Consider the following 16,519-nt stretch of genomic DNA (forward strand, 5'->3'; position numbering starts at 1 on the left):
ACTCTTTATAAGGAGTTTTAGTGAGTTATTATATATATCATTGACACCCAACCAAAACCGGTTTTACCATGTTAGTAAATTGGGAAACTGTTTATAGGAGTGAAACATTCTTACAATTTCACCCATTTGCTAAAACGCCAGTGGAATATATAGTAAATATCACAGTTGGAAGTTTAATGCTCAGAAACAAAGATCAACTGGATATATAATCCCATTTCAAATGCGATAATTGCAAATTGTGACAAATTTCGAATGGCTTAACAGATAGCCTCAATTTTATTTTATTAATTCATTATCAAGTGGTTTCATATACCTTTTAAAATATGAATTTGGTTACGTCATCATCATTCCTCTTTAGTTTAGCGTGAATTTTACTCGAACATAATAAGAACATAATAAACGAAACACAAATAATTCATAAAAAGAAGCATCCAATAAAACTAATTTTTGATTGCTTCGAATTGAAAACTAGTGAATCAATCATATTATGATGAGGCATTTATCAAATTCCTCTGAAAACTTCTTCGGGATGTAGCACGTGAACGGGGTATCGATGAAAATTCTAAATAAGCAGTTGGGTACACCCAGTCTTGGAACGTAATTATACGAAATTTGGTGCTGATCGGTTCAGAATTTCAAATTTATGTAAGGTATATACACACATACTTGATAAACATTCCGGTTTAGTTTTACAAATTAGAAAAATAAATGTAAATAAGAAATATTTATTTTAGGCTTTACATAAATTCGAAAGAAAAAACTACTGTGCGTTTTTTCTCCGCTCTTAGTAACTTTTTGGTAACATTACTAATTAGAAGGGTTATAAGTAAACAATAATAAATTAAATTGTGACTGAGGAACCAATTTGCAGAATGATTATATTTCATGTCAGCAGCAATAATCAATCTTTTATAATTATGGCACACACACACCAAATATATATATATATACATATTGTAACTAAGACTCTTAGAAATGTGTTTCTATGACATCCCAGAGGTGATCTTTTATAATTATTCTCCTTCGATAAAGATAAAGATTTAAGCATATCCTTAAAAATATTATTTTTTAAAAATTCATTTTGATTTTTTCAAGCTAATAGTGCTGTTTGTAATTTTAATTTATCTATTTGTTCATCTTTTCAGTCAGGGTTGATATTTTTAACGATAGTCAGACACTAATGTTTTCTAGCAAAATAATGCTTTACTTGTGTGAATAAATAATGGATCCTTTAGAACATTACCTAAAAGACTTTCATTTAAAAGTTTTATCCGGATTATTTTTATCTAGTAAGTTGCTTTTAAATCGCACATTTCCAATTCAGGATAAATCCCAAATAACACTTATGTATTCTTACTTAGAGCAAAATGCAGTTCGAATTGAATCAACGCAGTACATTTCGCTAGACTCTGGATTACTGATGGAATTTCTGCAAATAACCACATTTTGGATTGACCGGAGCTGATGCGTTGGTACCTTCTGGCACCCTTTCCTATAATCCGGTTCGCTCCTGAATCTTTATGTGGGCAAAGGACGTTTATGGTCCATTAAACTGAGGTGTCAGCCATTTGTCCTTACGATGTCGAGAGCACTACCTTTCTACTATCGGAAGATGCCTAATTGCTACGTTACAAGGTGTTGCCAGGTTAGGGGTCATCCACATATATAATTACGGCTGAGAAAAAATAGAAAATTCTCTTCACATTTATATTTTTGAAAATTAATTTTTATATTTTAATTTCTTTTTGTAAATTTTTATTCTAGGGTTCCGACTTATAGAAAAAAACAACTTTTAAACCGACTTATAAAAAAAACTGCAAGAACTTTAAATTTAGAATTTTTTGAATTTTTTTTACCTTAGATATATTAAATACGTTATATTACAGATTTTTCTTCTTATTCCATTTTTAAGATTATATTTATCAGAATCCAATGTATATTTGCAAGCGTGTGTATCGTAATTACATTTGTTACGTTAAATAAATACTTACGTCTTGAACTTAATATTTAATTGAAATAAAAAAATTTTAATACCACTCTAATGCTCAAGTTTGGAAAATTAAAAAAACAACTCTTTATAAGGAGTTTTATTGAGTTATTTTACGTTATGATTCAATGTCTTTAGTATATAAATTTATATTGAGTTTTAATAGCTTTAACATTTCTAATAATATAAGATATTTCGAGATCTAATTTTTTTTTTCATTTCTGAACATAAATAAAATTCTCCTCTTATTTAAAACAGAAACATAATTTAAGCATAAAAATAAAACAGATTCTTATGCTTAGTTAAAATTACCATATTTACCATTCGCTTTAATGCAACTCAATGTTACGACATTTGAAATTTTTCTCAGAAGTAGTTTTTTTTTTAAATTTAATTAGATTAAGAAACATTATGAAAAATTTAATTCCTAATTAATATTTTTCAAATAGTCAAATATCGAACATCAAGAAGCGTAAAGATATAAAAGGTTGATTATACGCAGAATTAGTACAAAAAAGAATATTAATTTTAATTTTGTCTAGCTATCAACAACAAACATTTTTCTTGAAATTAAAAACATTCTAGAGAAAAGTAGGCATTCTCAAAAATGCATTTTAAACAAAATTTAAAAGTGGCAATTTTATTTCTAATCGTGAAAGATAATAAAAAAAATTCATTTTTTTCCAAATTCAAAATATTTAAGTAAGGATTTATCCTTTGCTTTTAAAAGAGCTCAATTATTTCAACATTTTGAGCAAAAACATGCTTTCACATATTTTTCTTAAACTTTAAATCCTCAGAGAAAATCACCGAGTATTTTACTATACTTAAATGAAAAATATTTTATTAAAATTCTCTTTTTTCACAATTTTAATTGAAACTCGAAGACAGCAATCTCATTTGTTTGTCTAGAGATGATTTGAAATTACTATGAAAACAAATTTATCATATTAATAAAATCATTCTATTAAGTCATAGTAAACAAGTTATTTATTTATTTCGTAATTATTCTAGAATTCTCTAAAGAACGAATTTCGCCATCTACCCTTAAGTGAAATCTATTTTCCGACTCAATGAATGCATCTGTCAAGTACACGCGGTAACATTGTAATTCATACAATTACTTAAATAACTGAAATTAAATAACAAGTATGCATTTTCGGAGATTCATTTCTAAAGGTGCATTTTCATTCATAGAATTTAACGTATAAGAAAAAATTTACATAAAAGAAAAATTTCATTTCATTATTATTCAGATAATATTTAAATTTAACATTATTTATTATTTAAATTTAACATTTTAAGGGGGTGGGTACAGATGTCTTACAACTTTTTAAATGTATTTTAATTTTTAAGAACAAAAATAAATTAGTGTTGATTGTTGTTAACCCATAGCTGATAAGCCACCGAAGTAATCTAAGTTTAAAAAAAAAATATAGAAAAAGTGAAGTATAGTAAAAAATTACAGTCGCACAAAACCTAAATTTGTGACATTTATTTAAGCTATGACATTTATGAACCCAGGCATTTTATGTATCAAAAACGTACTTTAAAGAATATTTGTTTGTTTCAAGAAGCTATCTCTTTACCTTTAAAAAAGCCATGTGTCTTGACTTCAGATACAAATATAAATGTTCCTATTGTGAAAATATTGTTTTAAAAAGAACGATATTGCTTCTTTGAAACAAATTCTAATAATGAAACACTTGTGCTACCTTTTATTATTCTTTATATGTGTGTGTTTAAGAAGAAACCTCCCTTTTTAAGGTATACAGTAGCAAAAATTTGGTTAATGCCCTGAATAATTTGCTACTAGTGCCCATTTATGATGCTGCATTTATTTGATGAAGCAATTAATTAATGTGATGCCCGGTGGCTGAGCGGTAGCGTTTCGCGCTGTCGTGCCGCAGGTCCCTGGTTCGATCCTCGGGCCGGGCAAGGTTGACTCAGCCTTTCATCCCTTCAGTGGGTCGATAAATGATAACCAAGCATGCTTGAGAACTAAATATTGGGGGTTCTGCGTTCAGCTGACCACCTGACTGGAACATCTGCTCCTGCACCCCAGAGCCCAAGGTGAAGAAAACTGAGATGGACACAGTAGGCTATGGACTGTCGTGCCGCTGAGTTTTGTTCAGTTTTAATTAATTAATGTGTTAATTGAGGAGAGAAGCATTCTATTACTGACCATTTTAGTATTTTTTATTATTTGGTGTATATATTCTTTTAAAAAATATTTAGACGAAATAAAAAAAACATTCAACAGTTCACCCTTTAATATGTTTGTCCAAAATTATTCCCTTCAATTTAATGATTAAAATGATGTAACGATATTTTGAATTAAGATGCGGACATTACATATTGTATTGAGATTATTTCTTTTTTCTTCAAAAAAATTTAAAGAAAAAAAAAACGATTTCACTAAATTAATTTTTCCACAAACCATCCCCTTATTTAACATATTAAGAATAGTAATTTTTTAAGAAATTTTAAATAAATTTGTTAGATAATTAATAATTATTTTTTTTTACTTTATAACTCTTCTTAAGGATAGTAGTCACTTTTAGAGAACAGGAGTGGATCCAGAAGTAAAATTTAAAAGTAAAATAAATCTAATAGCAATTTTCAATTCTAGAAGTAAATTAACTCCAATAGCAATTGAAGTTTTATGATGCAATATTAACGACACATTGAAATTTTTTTATATGGCAAGTTGTATTAATTGTTTCAAAATAATCTACCAGTAATGATATGCATAAAGCCAGAGACACGACCTTTTGTTAAATTTCTAGACACCATTTGTTTGTCACCATTTGTCGCAGAATTTCTAGACACCATTTGTTTGTTTTGCTTCGATGATTAATAAAATGCCTAATAATAATAAATGCAGACTTCAGATAAGTCTAAGTTTATCCTCCATAAGTTTTTTTAAAAAATTAATAAAGCATACTAAAGGTCATCTTGCATCTTAGTAACTTATATTTCAGTTCTTATTACAAATCAACTCATATTCAGCTGGTAAGCATTATAATTATTAGAAATTGAAGGTAAATCTGTGAGGCAGGCAGTAATGGTTGAACATTTATTTCCGTTGAAAACTATATAAAATAAATCACATACCTCATTGTCATATACAAACATATAAAGAATAATTTCGTGATACCACAAGCTAAATGTATTTGCTAAAATTAAGAATAAATAAATATATCGTTACATTTAATTTTACTTTTTTTAAAAAATAATATTTTTATTTTTAAAATTAGTCTCTCTAATAGTCACTTGCTCCCTAATTCAAAAAATATTCTGTTTAAAAATCAAAGTTGACAAAATAATAAAAAAATAATATTTTGTTGCCATGACTATACCTAAACTAAGGTATGGTTAAAACTATCAGAATATGGTTATATTTACAGAGTTTCTGGCTCTATGGTAATACCAAAGCTATTTTTACTGGAGCACTTTGAGAATGAATATCGTAAATTTAACAATAAAGTAAGGCTTTATAATATGCCATAAATGTTAGGAAATGAGGTTGAATTTGGTAATTTTATCATGATACCTTAGTTCACGGTATGAAAACTATTTATTTGTTTAAATTTACTTTCCCGTTTTTCATTTTTACTTTTGAAAAGTACTGTTAGATAAAGTAATATAATTAAAAAAAACAAACAGAATTTCTTGTAAACCATACCATATAAACTTAAAAATTACCAAGTGAATGGTTTAATTACCGTATATATTTATTTTTATTACCAGAAATACGTTTTTTTCTTTTATTATTTTTTTGCCATGAATGTCAGTATACAGAACGGTAGCTTGTCTCTCCGGTAATTAGAGTTCAAAAACTTGCAGGGATTTCCTATATTTAGTTCTTAGAAGAGTCATGAATGATTCATTAAAAATGCAATTTTAGAAGTGAAATAAGACATAGAAGTGTTCGGTAGTGACGTATGATAAAAGTATTCTTACTATATTATTGCTTCTCACTTTTAAAATAAATTAGATGCAGAGATCATTTATCTATAGTTTGAAAATTGACTTATTTCTCCTGTAAATGAAGAGTGAAGCAACTTACTTATAATTCTAACATTATTTCGTATTATTTGTTTTTAACATATGGTTTTTTATTAATGGCTTTACTGTTATCTATACTGGGAAACGGTAGTGACAAGCAAAGAAGTGGACATTTTTCATGCCACTCAAATTAGCTCATCTTAATGCTCTGAAGTCTTCTTTCATTCTTTTAAATACCAATTTCTGAGTTAAAAACACGAATTTTAGATTACATCTGCGTAGCGTTTGGAAATGATCTAAAACTGCCTCTCACCGATATAGCCCGTTTTTCCCAGTTTCGATTTTGCCATTTATTATATTTTCCATTTTATTTCTTTTTACTGGCAGTTCAGCGCTTTCTTTTCCAAATCTTCCTTGTTTTCCTTTTTTCAAGTCTGGTGGCTCTTGAGAAAGTGCGCTTATTTTCGAGCACTTAAAGCATGCTTACTTTTTCACCAATATAATTTATGAAGCATTTTGTTTTTACAATTTCAAGTGCATCGTCCCACATCTTAAGAATATTCATTCACTATTTATAAAAGTGTAATTTCAATATCAAATATATAGATGATAGTTCATTATATTTAAGAAGTGAATAACATCTTCTCTTTACATGATATTTTTCGCTGTTAATTTTCTCGCTTGATCTTTTTCTAACCAGTTAAAGGATTGCATTAGGAAAATTTAGTATTTCGAAAAGAATTTAGCATTTAACATTAAGAATTTAGCATTAAGAATTTAGCATTTTCTTAGAAAATTGTATAAATAAACATACCGAAAGAATTATTTTATTAGATTATATTTCGCATATATATTTTGCTTAATATAAGCATTTATAAAATACCCATCTATCATAAGCATTTTTAAAATATCTATCAATGTATATTTTTTTTTACATCTATGTGAAATGACGATGGCTGACTGGCGTTTATGGAGCTCTTGGCTGTAATGCGCTTATAGCTCACTTGTCGAGTGCCTTAGGGGGAGTTGATGGACTTCTAAGTTGCAATATCAAACAATTAGCAGTAAATATCATTGACGATTAATTAAATATTTATTATAAATTGAAGATAAATTCGTGTTTTTATTACATTTTACCTCTTTTTAACTTTTTTTTTCTTAAATTTTTAAAATTTAAAAAGCGATGAATAATACCTTAGTAAAAACTGAATAGCCAAAAAATAAATAAATAAATAAATAAATTCATACAAATTTAAACTGAAATGAATTCAAACTATGTTTTATAAAATTTAAAATAATCATTTTTCTTCTACATATAACTATTTTTATAAAAAATATTCAGATAATTTCGTTTTACTAATTTGCTATAAAATGTATGAAATAATGAAAAAAATTAAGTAATATATGGCTCTTACTCATAATAACAATCATAAAATGAGATTAAAAATAGCTGATTTTTTTTTCATTTTCTAAATCTAAATGAGCATTTTAATATGAAAAGTGAAACGTAATAGAATTAAAGGCAATCAACATTACAATGAAAATATCCTAAATATATTAAATAAGGCTACGTTTTTTTCTTTCTTCTCTAGTTTAACGTTATTGATTCAAAGAAAAGTAGAGAAATGAAAAAAATAATTCAGCTCCATCACATAACTATTTGCCTTAATGTGATTAGAGCTCTGAGACTATTATTTTTTTTTCATAAGCTTTATCTCGTAGCAAATTAGTGAAGAATCCATTAATGAGACATTTCCTGTACACAACAACAGTCCTTATCAGGTTACTTTCAGGCTGTATTGTCCAGATTTTAAGCACTAATTAGCTGATGGTTTCGAGATTATTTTAAAGATAAAATTATGGTTGCGAAGAAAACTGTTTAATAGCGAACGCTAACGGAGAAAACCGCGAATTACCTACAGAGGTTTCACATGTAAAAAAAGTAAATAGCGTATGAAATTTGAGTTTATTTAATTAGAAATTTTAGATTTCAAATAACGAATGCTTAACAAATTAGACATTTCTGAAATGAATACCAAGAAACGTGAAAGGAAATAACGCTGCTTACATTTTGTTATTTTATGCATGCCATTAAGTAAACCTACATTATACGTCGATTCGGATATTTGTAGGTATAGAATTTCTATATTAAGGTACTTGAAATATAAGCAGTAAATTAAAATTATAGTTTCATATTCAATAATGGGTGCAGCAGATAATTGAAATATATNATATATATATAACATCAAATTAGATATTTTTGATTTCACGATACATTATTACGTGTTAAAAATTATGATTTTATTCCTTTTACTAACATACTATTCTAAATCCTATTTTATCTCAACTATTATAGAATATCGATTGTTTTACTTTGAGAAACGTCAATGTTAATTTCAATTCTTTTGAATTTATTTGCTTATTTTTATTTATAAAAAATAGTAATTTTCTGTCAATATTGAAAAAAAAGAAAGCAAAATCATTCATTTTGCGAAGGTGACTCAGGATCGAACTTTTATATGTGACTTAATAAAGTGCATGTTGATTTTAAACACATGCCTATCAAAGTTTAATGGTTCGTTAAAGTAACAATTTCAGAAAAATGAAAATAAAATATTGTAGGATTATTTTAATGTTTAGTTTAATTTCTAGTAAGCATACTTTAGGTGTTACAAAAATTGTTCAAAATATCATAATCCTTCGCACTTGCCTCAACATTTCCCTGCATTCTGTGAGAAACACTTTTGATTGTTTAAAAAAATTTTTTAATTTTTAGTGAGAGCGAAAAACGCACTTTTCACGAACGCGAAAAACTTTTTTCAACTACAACAGTCAAAAAGGTATATTTACTCTATTTTTGTCATCCAATTCTCTGTAAATTATACCACTGATATAGATAGAAAAGAATTGGAAGAAAAATCAAGATGCGGAAAAATGCCAGGCTCAATTTTTTTTTTAAATAAATTTATTAAAAATAAACAAATAAAATTTTTTAAAATTTTTTGCAATAATCTGCATGCCTCACTACCTTTAATCTATCCCATTCTTACCGAAGCGATTGCTTTAAAGAGACTTTGTGTAGTTTAGTGCAGCGTTAGACTTCAGAATAGACAATTTACTGCAATCCATGGAATTGAGATCTTGCCAGATGGGTGGCTATCTTTAGATGATATCAGGTCGGGGTAATGCGCCTTTTACCACTCTTGTGACTTTTTGGCCATGTGAGCTAGTGCTGAATTATCAATTCTGCACTAGCTGGTTAATCAATGATCCAGTTTACATTGCCGAAGTGCTTCACGGTCCATTGATGTACTACTGGTACAGTTTAATGGTGTTTAATTCTCTCATCCACAGAAACCAAAGATGTTTCGCTACTTGTGTAAATTCCACAAAGATAATGGCAGAATCGATAATGGCCACAAAGATAATGATATCGGAGATGTTTAGCATTTGTAGTGGTGCTTGGAGCTTCGAAGGAACAAATCTTATCATTCCGAGATTTACAGGCTTGTTTTACGGTAAAGAGATTCTCATCAGAAAGAAAAAAGAATCCCTCTCAACGCTGACTTTCAACCCATTGTTGAACATTATACTAAGTGTTTGAGCCTTTGCATCTCTGAAAAAGGTGCTCACTTTTAAACCAGTTAAATTTATGTATTAGTAAAAGTCTACTCATCTTATTACATGTAACATTTTGTTAATTTACTTACTTTTAATAAAATTATGTTAATGAATTTTTTTGGAACTCAGTAAACAGTGAAAAAAAATGAACGAATAATGAAGATATATGAACGAACTTTTAAACTTTTACATGCATTGCTTTAATCTCACCCAGTAGTTTTATATCAATTTCCAACTAACACAGTTTTGATATAAATTTAAAATGTTTGTTCAGAGCTGTTCTGGCATGCGTTGTGTTCAAGTTATATATAAAAAGTTCTGATCAGTTTCTCTTTATATGTTTTTATGAATTAAAAAAAGAGAAGAAAAGGAAGAGAATAACAAAAAATGATGAGACTTCCCACATTTAGCAAAAACATAGTTAAAGACAAATCAGTAGCATTTTATTTTTAACGCCATACACAATAACGTTGAATTCCCATGCTTAATTATCACTTTTGCAGTAAAATGGAGAAGGAAGGAAAGAGTGGTGATACTTAAAATTGGAAAATTTTTTATCGTATCATTAAAAAAAAGTAGAAAAATTTATAAAAAAAAAACTAAGTTATTGTTTTGACATAACATGCTATATAAAATATTATATGGAGGCACAAAATATCACACATGCCTTTCATCTCAGATTTGAATAAATAAATAAAACGTTATCAGCTACATAAATATTGAAAGTAAAAAATTTTATTGCATTAAGGACTTATGAATACATTGCGAGTGAAATAATGTTCTCAAGTAAAATAGTATATTAACGCTTGTAATATCAAATGTACTTTTCATCTCAGGTTTGATTAATTTAAAACCAAATTATCAATTACAAAGAAAAGAAGAACAAACAAATTCTTTAGAATTAAGGACTTCTAAACAACAGCAATAAAATATTGGTATAACTTATTGAATGAAGTCACTTAATACCAAGCCTACTTTTGATGCTAGATTTGATTAAATAAAAACAGCGCTATGTGTATTAAAAGAATTTGAAAGATAGAAATTTTATTCCATGAAGAATTTTTGAACGAGATAAGTTTAGGTTAGATAGCCATAGATGATAAGTTTAAATTTCACCGATAATTTTTTAAATATATTGCAGCAGGTGCAGTTTCGCAGAAAGCAGTTTAATTTGTTTATGAATTCGGACAAACAATAGCTTTCTGTGACAAAAAATTATAAAATTTTAGTGCTTATTTTATTTATCCTTTAGTTTTTGTGGATTTTATACTCTTATGTTTTCAATGCGTAGATAGCATTTTTTCGATTAACTGTACCTTTAAATCACATATGTATAGTCCAATCTTTGTTTCTGGTTAAAATATCGAGGAATATTTTAGTGGAGTGACACTAAAAATTCGATAGCCATCACATCAATAGCTTTTACAGAGATTGTCAAATAAAATCGATGAGAGATGGACACTTTACATTAATATGTATATGCATATCAAGATTCACAGGATACTTAAAAATTAACACTGTTAGCATTAGTTCCGACTTTTTTCGAACTTTCAGCTGCAAGTTTTCCTGCATCAAATCAAAAAAACCGCTCTCCCTTATGTTTTTAAATGGCAAAACAGTGAATAACAGGAAAATGTCTGTACAAATTTACCCTGAAGCTCAGCACTTGGATGTTTAAAAATAGGTAGCGAAGTAAGAAAATGAAATATATTTTAGTAAATAATTCTTTTACAACAATTTAAATATGTCCGAATAAAAAAATCTAGTTACGAAATGCCTGAATTCATTAATGGTTTTCATTTGGTTTCATTCAGTAATTTCAAGATGGAAGATAACAGAAAATAAATTCTTAGCTTCTTATTAAAATATTAAACCCCCTTTTTTTAATTTTTGAGGACCATATAAACTCTTCACATAGCTTTACGATTCTACAGAACTATCTCTTCGTATATCCCCATAGCTTACTCGACAGAATTCTACATATTATCCGTTTCTATGCATTCAAAACTTGATTGAGTGTGTTAGCAGTGAAAAAGAATACAATACCACCACTAGAAAAAATTTCTGATATATATGTGTAAGATGCATGCAATGGTTCCATTAAACATGCACAAACTTTGAAAACCTTTGTGATGAGGTGAAACTTTTTCGAAAATTATTGGTTAAATGAGTACATTATATTTTGTTTATTAGATTATTTTTACTTATATCACAAGATAAAATTTTGCTTATTGGTTATAAGTTTCTGCTCATAAGTTTGTCATGGTTAACTGTATGAAATGTGTTACTCTCCATATTTTCACTTCACTATTTATTTAGTGTATTCGATGGAAATTGCACCTCGACACCACTTATTAGTTTACTTTCAGATTTTTTTTAAAATATTCTGTTCTCAATATTCCGTTTATTATTTTCTCAAAATATGTTGAGTACAAGAATAAGAATTTAAGATATGCATAAACATTTCCTGTATCTCTATTATAATTACCTAATTTCGATTTGGAAAAAAATATATCTTACCCTTCAATAAATTGTGAGCGAAAAATTGCTCGGATAATAAAATATTGCATCAAGGCACGTAAATCAAATATTTTATTTTACCTCAGATTCGATAAATTAAAAACAAAGTAATCGTAACACGGGAGTTAGATAAACCTTGATTAGACGAGTTATAATTAGTTTATTAAATGAAAATCACTTATTTTTTTCTTTATATCGGTCAAAAAACCCTTTGTTAATTGCTGAATATAAATAAATTTGACACTAATAATTTTACAATTTAAGATATGAATTAGTTTTAAACGGAACATGAAATTTACGGAATTAACAATTGCTTATTGTTCATTCTGTAAAGTTTGTATTTTGGAATTGATTTTTATTTTGATCTGTAAAATTATTTGTCATAAATATATTTCTTTTCCATAATTAACTTTGAGATACATGATCAAAACTATTTGATTAAATAAAAATCACTTATTCCTTTGTCAAAAAACCTGTGGTTAATTATGGAATAAAAATAAATTTGACAATTCAAGATGAAAATCAGATATAAACAGAATACAGACTTTAAATTATTAACGGTAAGGAAAGATGATAATAAACATAACAAAATCAATGCAATATGTTATGATGATTCAGATTTTTACTCAAGGTAATAGTAAACATTTTTAAATAAAAAGGTAAAATCACTTACGTTTTACTAGTTTTCTTATGCAGCAGCTTTATTTTGCTTAAATTTGATTTTTAAAATAATATTACAAATGCATCACTGATTCAAATATGCTGAAATAAAGATTATTCTTTGAATTTATTCGATTTTGTATGGTTTTGTGATGTACGAATAAAGACAGCATAATTTATATTTCTTATGCCCGTATATTGCATATTTATTTATTTTTGCTTCAACAAAATTTTTTCGTTCTTTACAAAAAAAATTTTATTTCATTTCCAACTTCGGCACCTTTTACTGAATAAAATACATCGAGATGAGTAATACGAAATACGATCGTCTGAATATGTTGTCTAGATCAAATATGTGAATGACATGTAAAATAAATCAGGAGACGTGTTTGATAAATAATCTGGGATATAGTCATCTGTAAATAGGCTTAGAAGAACTTTTTAAGCTTATGCTTTGAGATTTTGTCCTTACATAATTTGCAAAATTAAATAAATAAATAAATAATTAAAACGTATTTTATTGTGCATGGGCAATATTTAATTTTCTTTTGTTTGATTATAAATCTTAGTTTAAAATTATGAATAGTATATATTCTGTTATTCTTTTATTCCTTAATGTATTTCTTTCTTTTTTTATAAGTATGCAGAGAGTGAAATTCTGGTAAAATTACAGTTCTGTATGGTAATGGCATTTCTGGGGAAATAAACATGATTCTGGTTGATAAAACTATATATTGAAAAAATTCTTTTGGTAATTTTTCCGCAACATTAACAACGTTAAACATTTCCCGAAAATTCTGGTTTTTAAACTTATAACTCCTCTTGCCATACAATAAGTAAATTATACAAAACTGTAAAGTAAATTTAACAGAATAAATAGTTTTTATACCATGCTCAATGGTATCATGAAAGAAGTATCAAATTTTACCACAAATTGTTATTTATTACAAATTGTTATTGTATACAAAATCTTTACCAAAGTGCGTCGGTAGAAAATACTGAGCTATTTGGTGTTCAATAGAGTCAGAACACGGTAAATTTCAACATATTCTGGTAATTCTGATCAAAATGTTTTTCTCCGTGCAGTGCACGAAAAACACTATTATAAACAAAGACGTACTAATTGCATGCATTATTCTAGATTAACTGCATTTGGGTTGCAATTCTTTGTTAAAATTGTTTTTCAATATTTTTTCCAAGTTTTAATTTTTCATAATTGGAAACTCTATCAATTAAATTTATAAAAAAATACATTTTGAAATTTTTTCCAATTAACCAGCATTAACAAAGCATTAGTAATAGCATTTTAGTCATAAAGCTACGCTTTAAAAAGCTCTAGCACGCTGTATGTATCATCCGTATAATCCCTTTTATCGTACAATTTTATACCATAATTTTTATAGTGATACTTATTAATTACAGTAATTCACTAATTTTATTGTAAATATTGTCGTACAAAAATTACGATGTATTTTATTTTTTGTTCATTAAAATGTTACGGGAAGAAGAACTGGTATCTTGAGTTCCGGTACTTTTTTTACTGTAATTTGATCCCGATTATTTTTAACAGCGTATTAAACAAAGCGTTAAAGAATTGTAAATAATTGGATTGGAATATATAATTGTATTATAATATATAATTGCTTTGTAATACATAATTGTATATAATTGTATAATTGCATATAATTGAACATAATTGTATAATTGTATATAATTGTATAATTGTATCTAATTGTATAATTGTATCTAATTGTATAATTGTATCTAATTGTATAATTGTATCTAATTGTATAATTGTATCTAATTGTATAATTGTATCTAATTGTATAATTGTATCTAATTGTATAATTGTATCTAATTGTATAATTGTATCTAATTNCTTTGTAATATATAATTGTATATAATTGTATATAATTGTATAATTGCATATAATTGCATATAAAATGTAATTGTATAATTGTATCTAATTGTATAATTGTATATAATTCTCAAATCTATAAATTTTTTTTACTTCATTAACTAGTAAAAACTAACATATATACTTTTTCTATTGTGTAAAAAATTCTGTTTTCCCCTACAATGATCCTCGTTTCTTCCTTTATTAACAAGAAATAAGTTCAGCACTTCAGAATGTCATATCATATTGTTTTGTCCTTTCAATTAAAATGAGAGCAGAAAATTAAGAATAAAACATATCCACATATTTATATAATTCATAGACGCCTTGTGAAATAGACAGGGAATTTCGTAGAAGTATAATTTCCGAGGAAAAACTAATGATGTCATTAAAATTAGAACCACAGAAAAGATATGTACCTTTTCTGTATCAATTTTCTATAGTTTAAAACAGTAATTATTAAATTAAAAAAGGAATTGTGAAATACTTGCTTTTAACTAGCATTAGTAATAATGTTTTAATCATGAAAGCTACTTAAATAAAACACTAACGAATTGCAGGTAATTGGTGTTTGTTTTATAAAAGAAATCGAATAAAAATATTTCATTTTTATTGAAACTTTTAATTCAGAAAAAAAGAGTTTATAGTGAATAGAATTGGATCGAAATGGAGTTTTGTCAACATTCACCTAAATTTCACGGAAATTTCTAAGGCTCATTATATTTTTTATACTAATTTGTAACTTTTTTGAAATATTTGTGTTCCAATATTTTATTTTCAAGCTTAAAGTACCAACTTTAGCTTCTAGTAGACAATTATTAAGGTTTAAGACATAGTTTTGTTAATCATAGTTTTCTCAAATTCTTAAAACTCCTTCTACATCATTAACTTGTTAACACTAACACATATACTTTTTCAATTGTATGAAACCATCTGTTTTCACCTAGAATGATCCTCATTTCTTTCTTTATTAACGAGAAATAAGTTCAGCACTTCAGGACAGTGTAAGATATTGTTTTATCCTTTCAACTCAAATAAAAACACTCCATGTAAGAAAAAGTAACAATAAAACACCTCCATATATTTATATCGTTCATTGATACCTCGTGAAATCGACAGGAAATTTTGTAGTAGTGGAATTCCAGCTGAGAAACTAACGATGTCATTATAATCAGAATCAGAGAAAGGATTTGTACTATTATTCTGGTTTCTTTTGTTTGATTATTTTTCACTTAGATTTGCTTTTCTTCTTCTTTTTCCTTTCTCAAGTCTCTTGTTACAACAAAATAATAAGCACACTCAAAAAAAAAAGGAATTGGAAAATTCTGAAAAAAGAAAAAATTTTATTTTGTTCTGCTGAAATGAAAGAATTGCTTTGCATTTTCTTCGAAAATTGTGTTGAAAAAAATATTCAAGATTTACTCAAATGAATTAGCGATCTATGCATGATGTAGCAGATTGATTTGACGTAATTTTGTAAAAGATGAATTTAATAAAAATTTCTTAATTTTTTTTAAGAGAATAAATGCATATACGGTTTATACAGGGGTGCTATAATTTAAAATTATTTTTGCCTTTTAACTACTTTTGGTAGACTTGCGCAAATATTTTATTTCCTTAATTACATTGCAGTATTTAAACTTAAAGAAATATTTATTTTTGTGTAGACGAACATGCTGAAAATTCGATGTTAAAAACTGCGAATGTCGAAAACTGCTAGACGATATTGTGCATTTAAAACTAAAAACAATTTTTGATTTATCTTTTATTTTTCAACGGCTATTTAAATGTTAAGTTGAATTTTAATGCTTGTTTCATAGAGC

The 16,519-nt window shown here is 27.0% G+C and overlaps 1 protein-coding gene across 1 annotated transcript in view; it reads left to right on the top strand.

Annotated features, from left to right (window-relative positions):
- LOC107444984 (lachesin) overlaps positions 1 to 16,519 on the top strand; it is a 181,431-nt gene that overhangs the window by 42,287 nt on the left and 122,625 nt on the right. The gene's annotated exons all lie outside the window — the stretch shown is intronic.

Source organism: Parasteatoda tepidariorum, chromosome 5 (assembly GCF_043381705.1).
Source record: "Parasteatoda tepidariorum isolate YZ-2023 chromosome 5, CAS_Ptep_4.0, whole genome shotgun sequence".
NCBI lineage: Eukaryota > Metazoa > Arthropoda > Arachnida > Araneae > Theridiidae > Parasteatoda > Parasteatoda tepidariorum.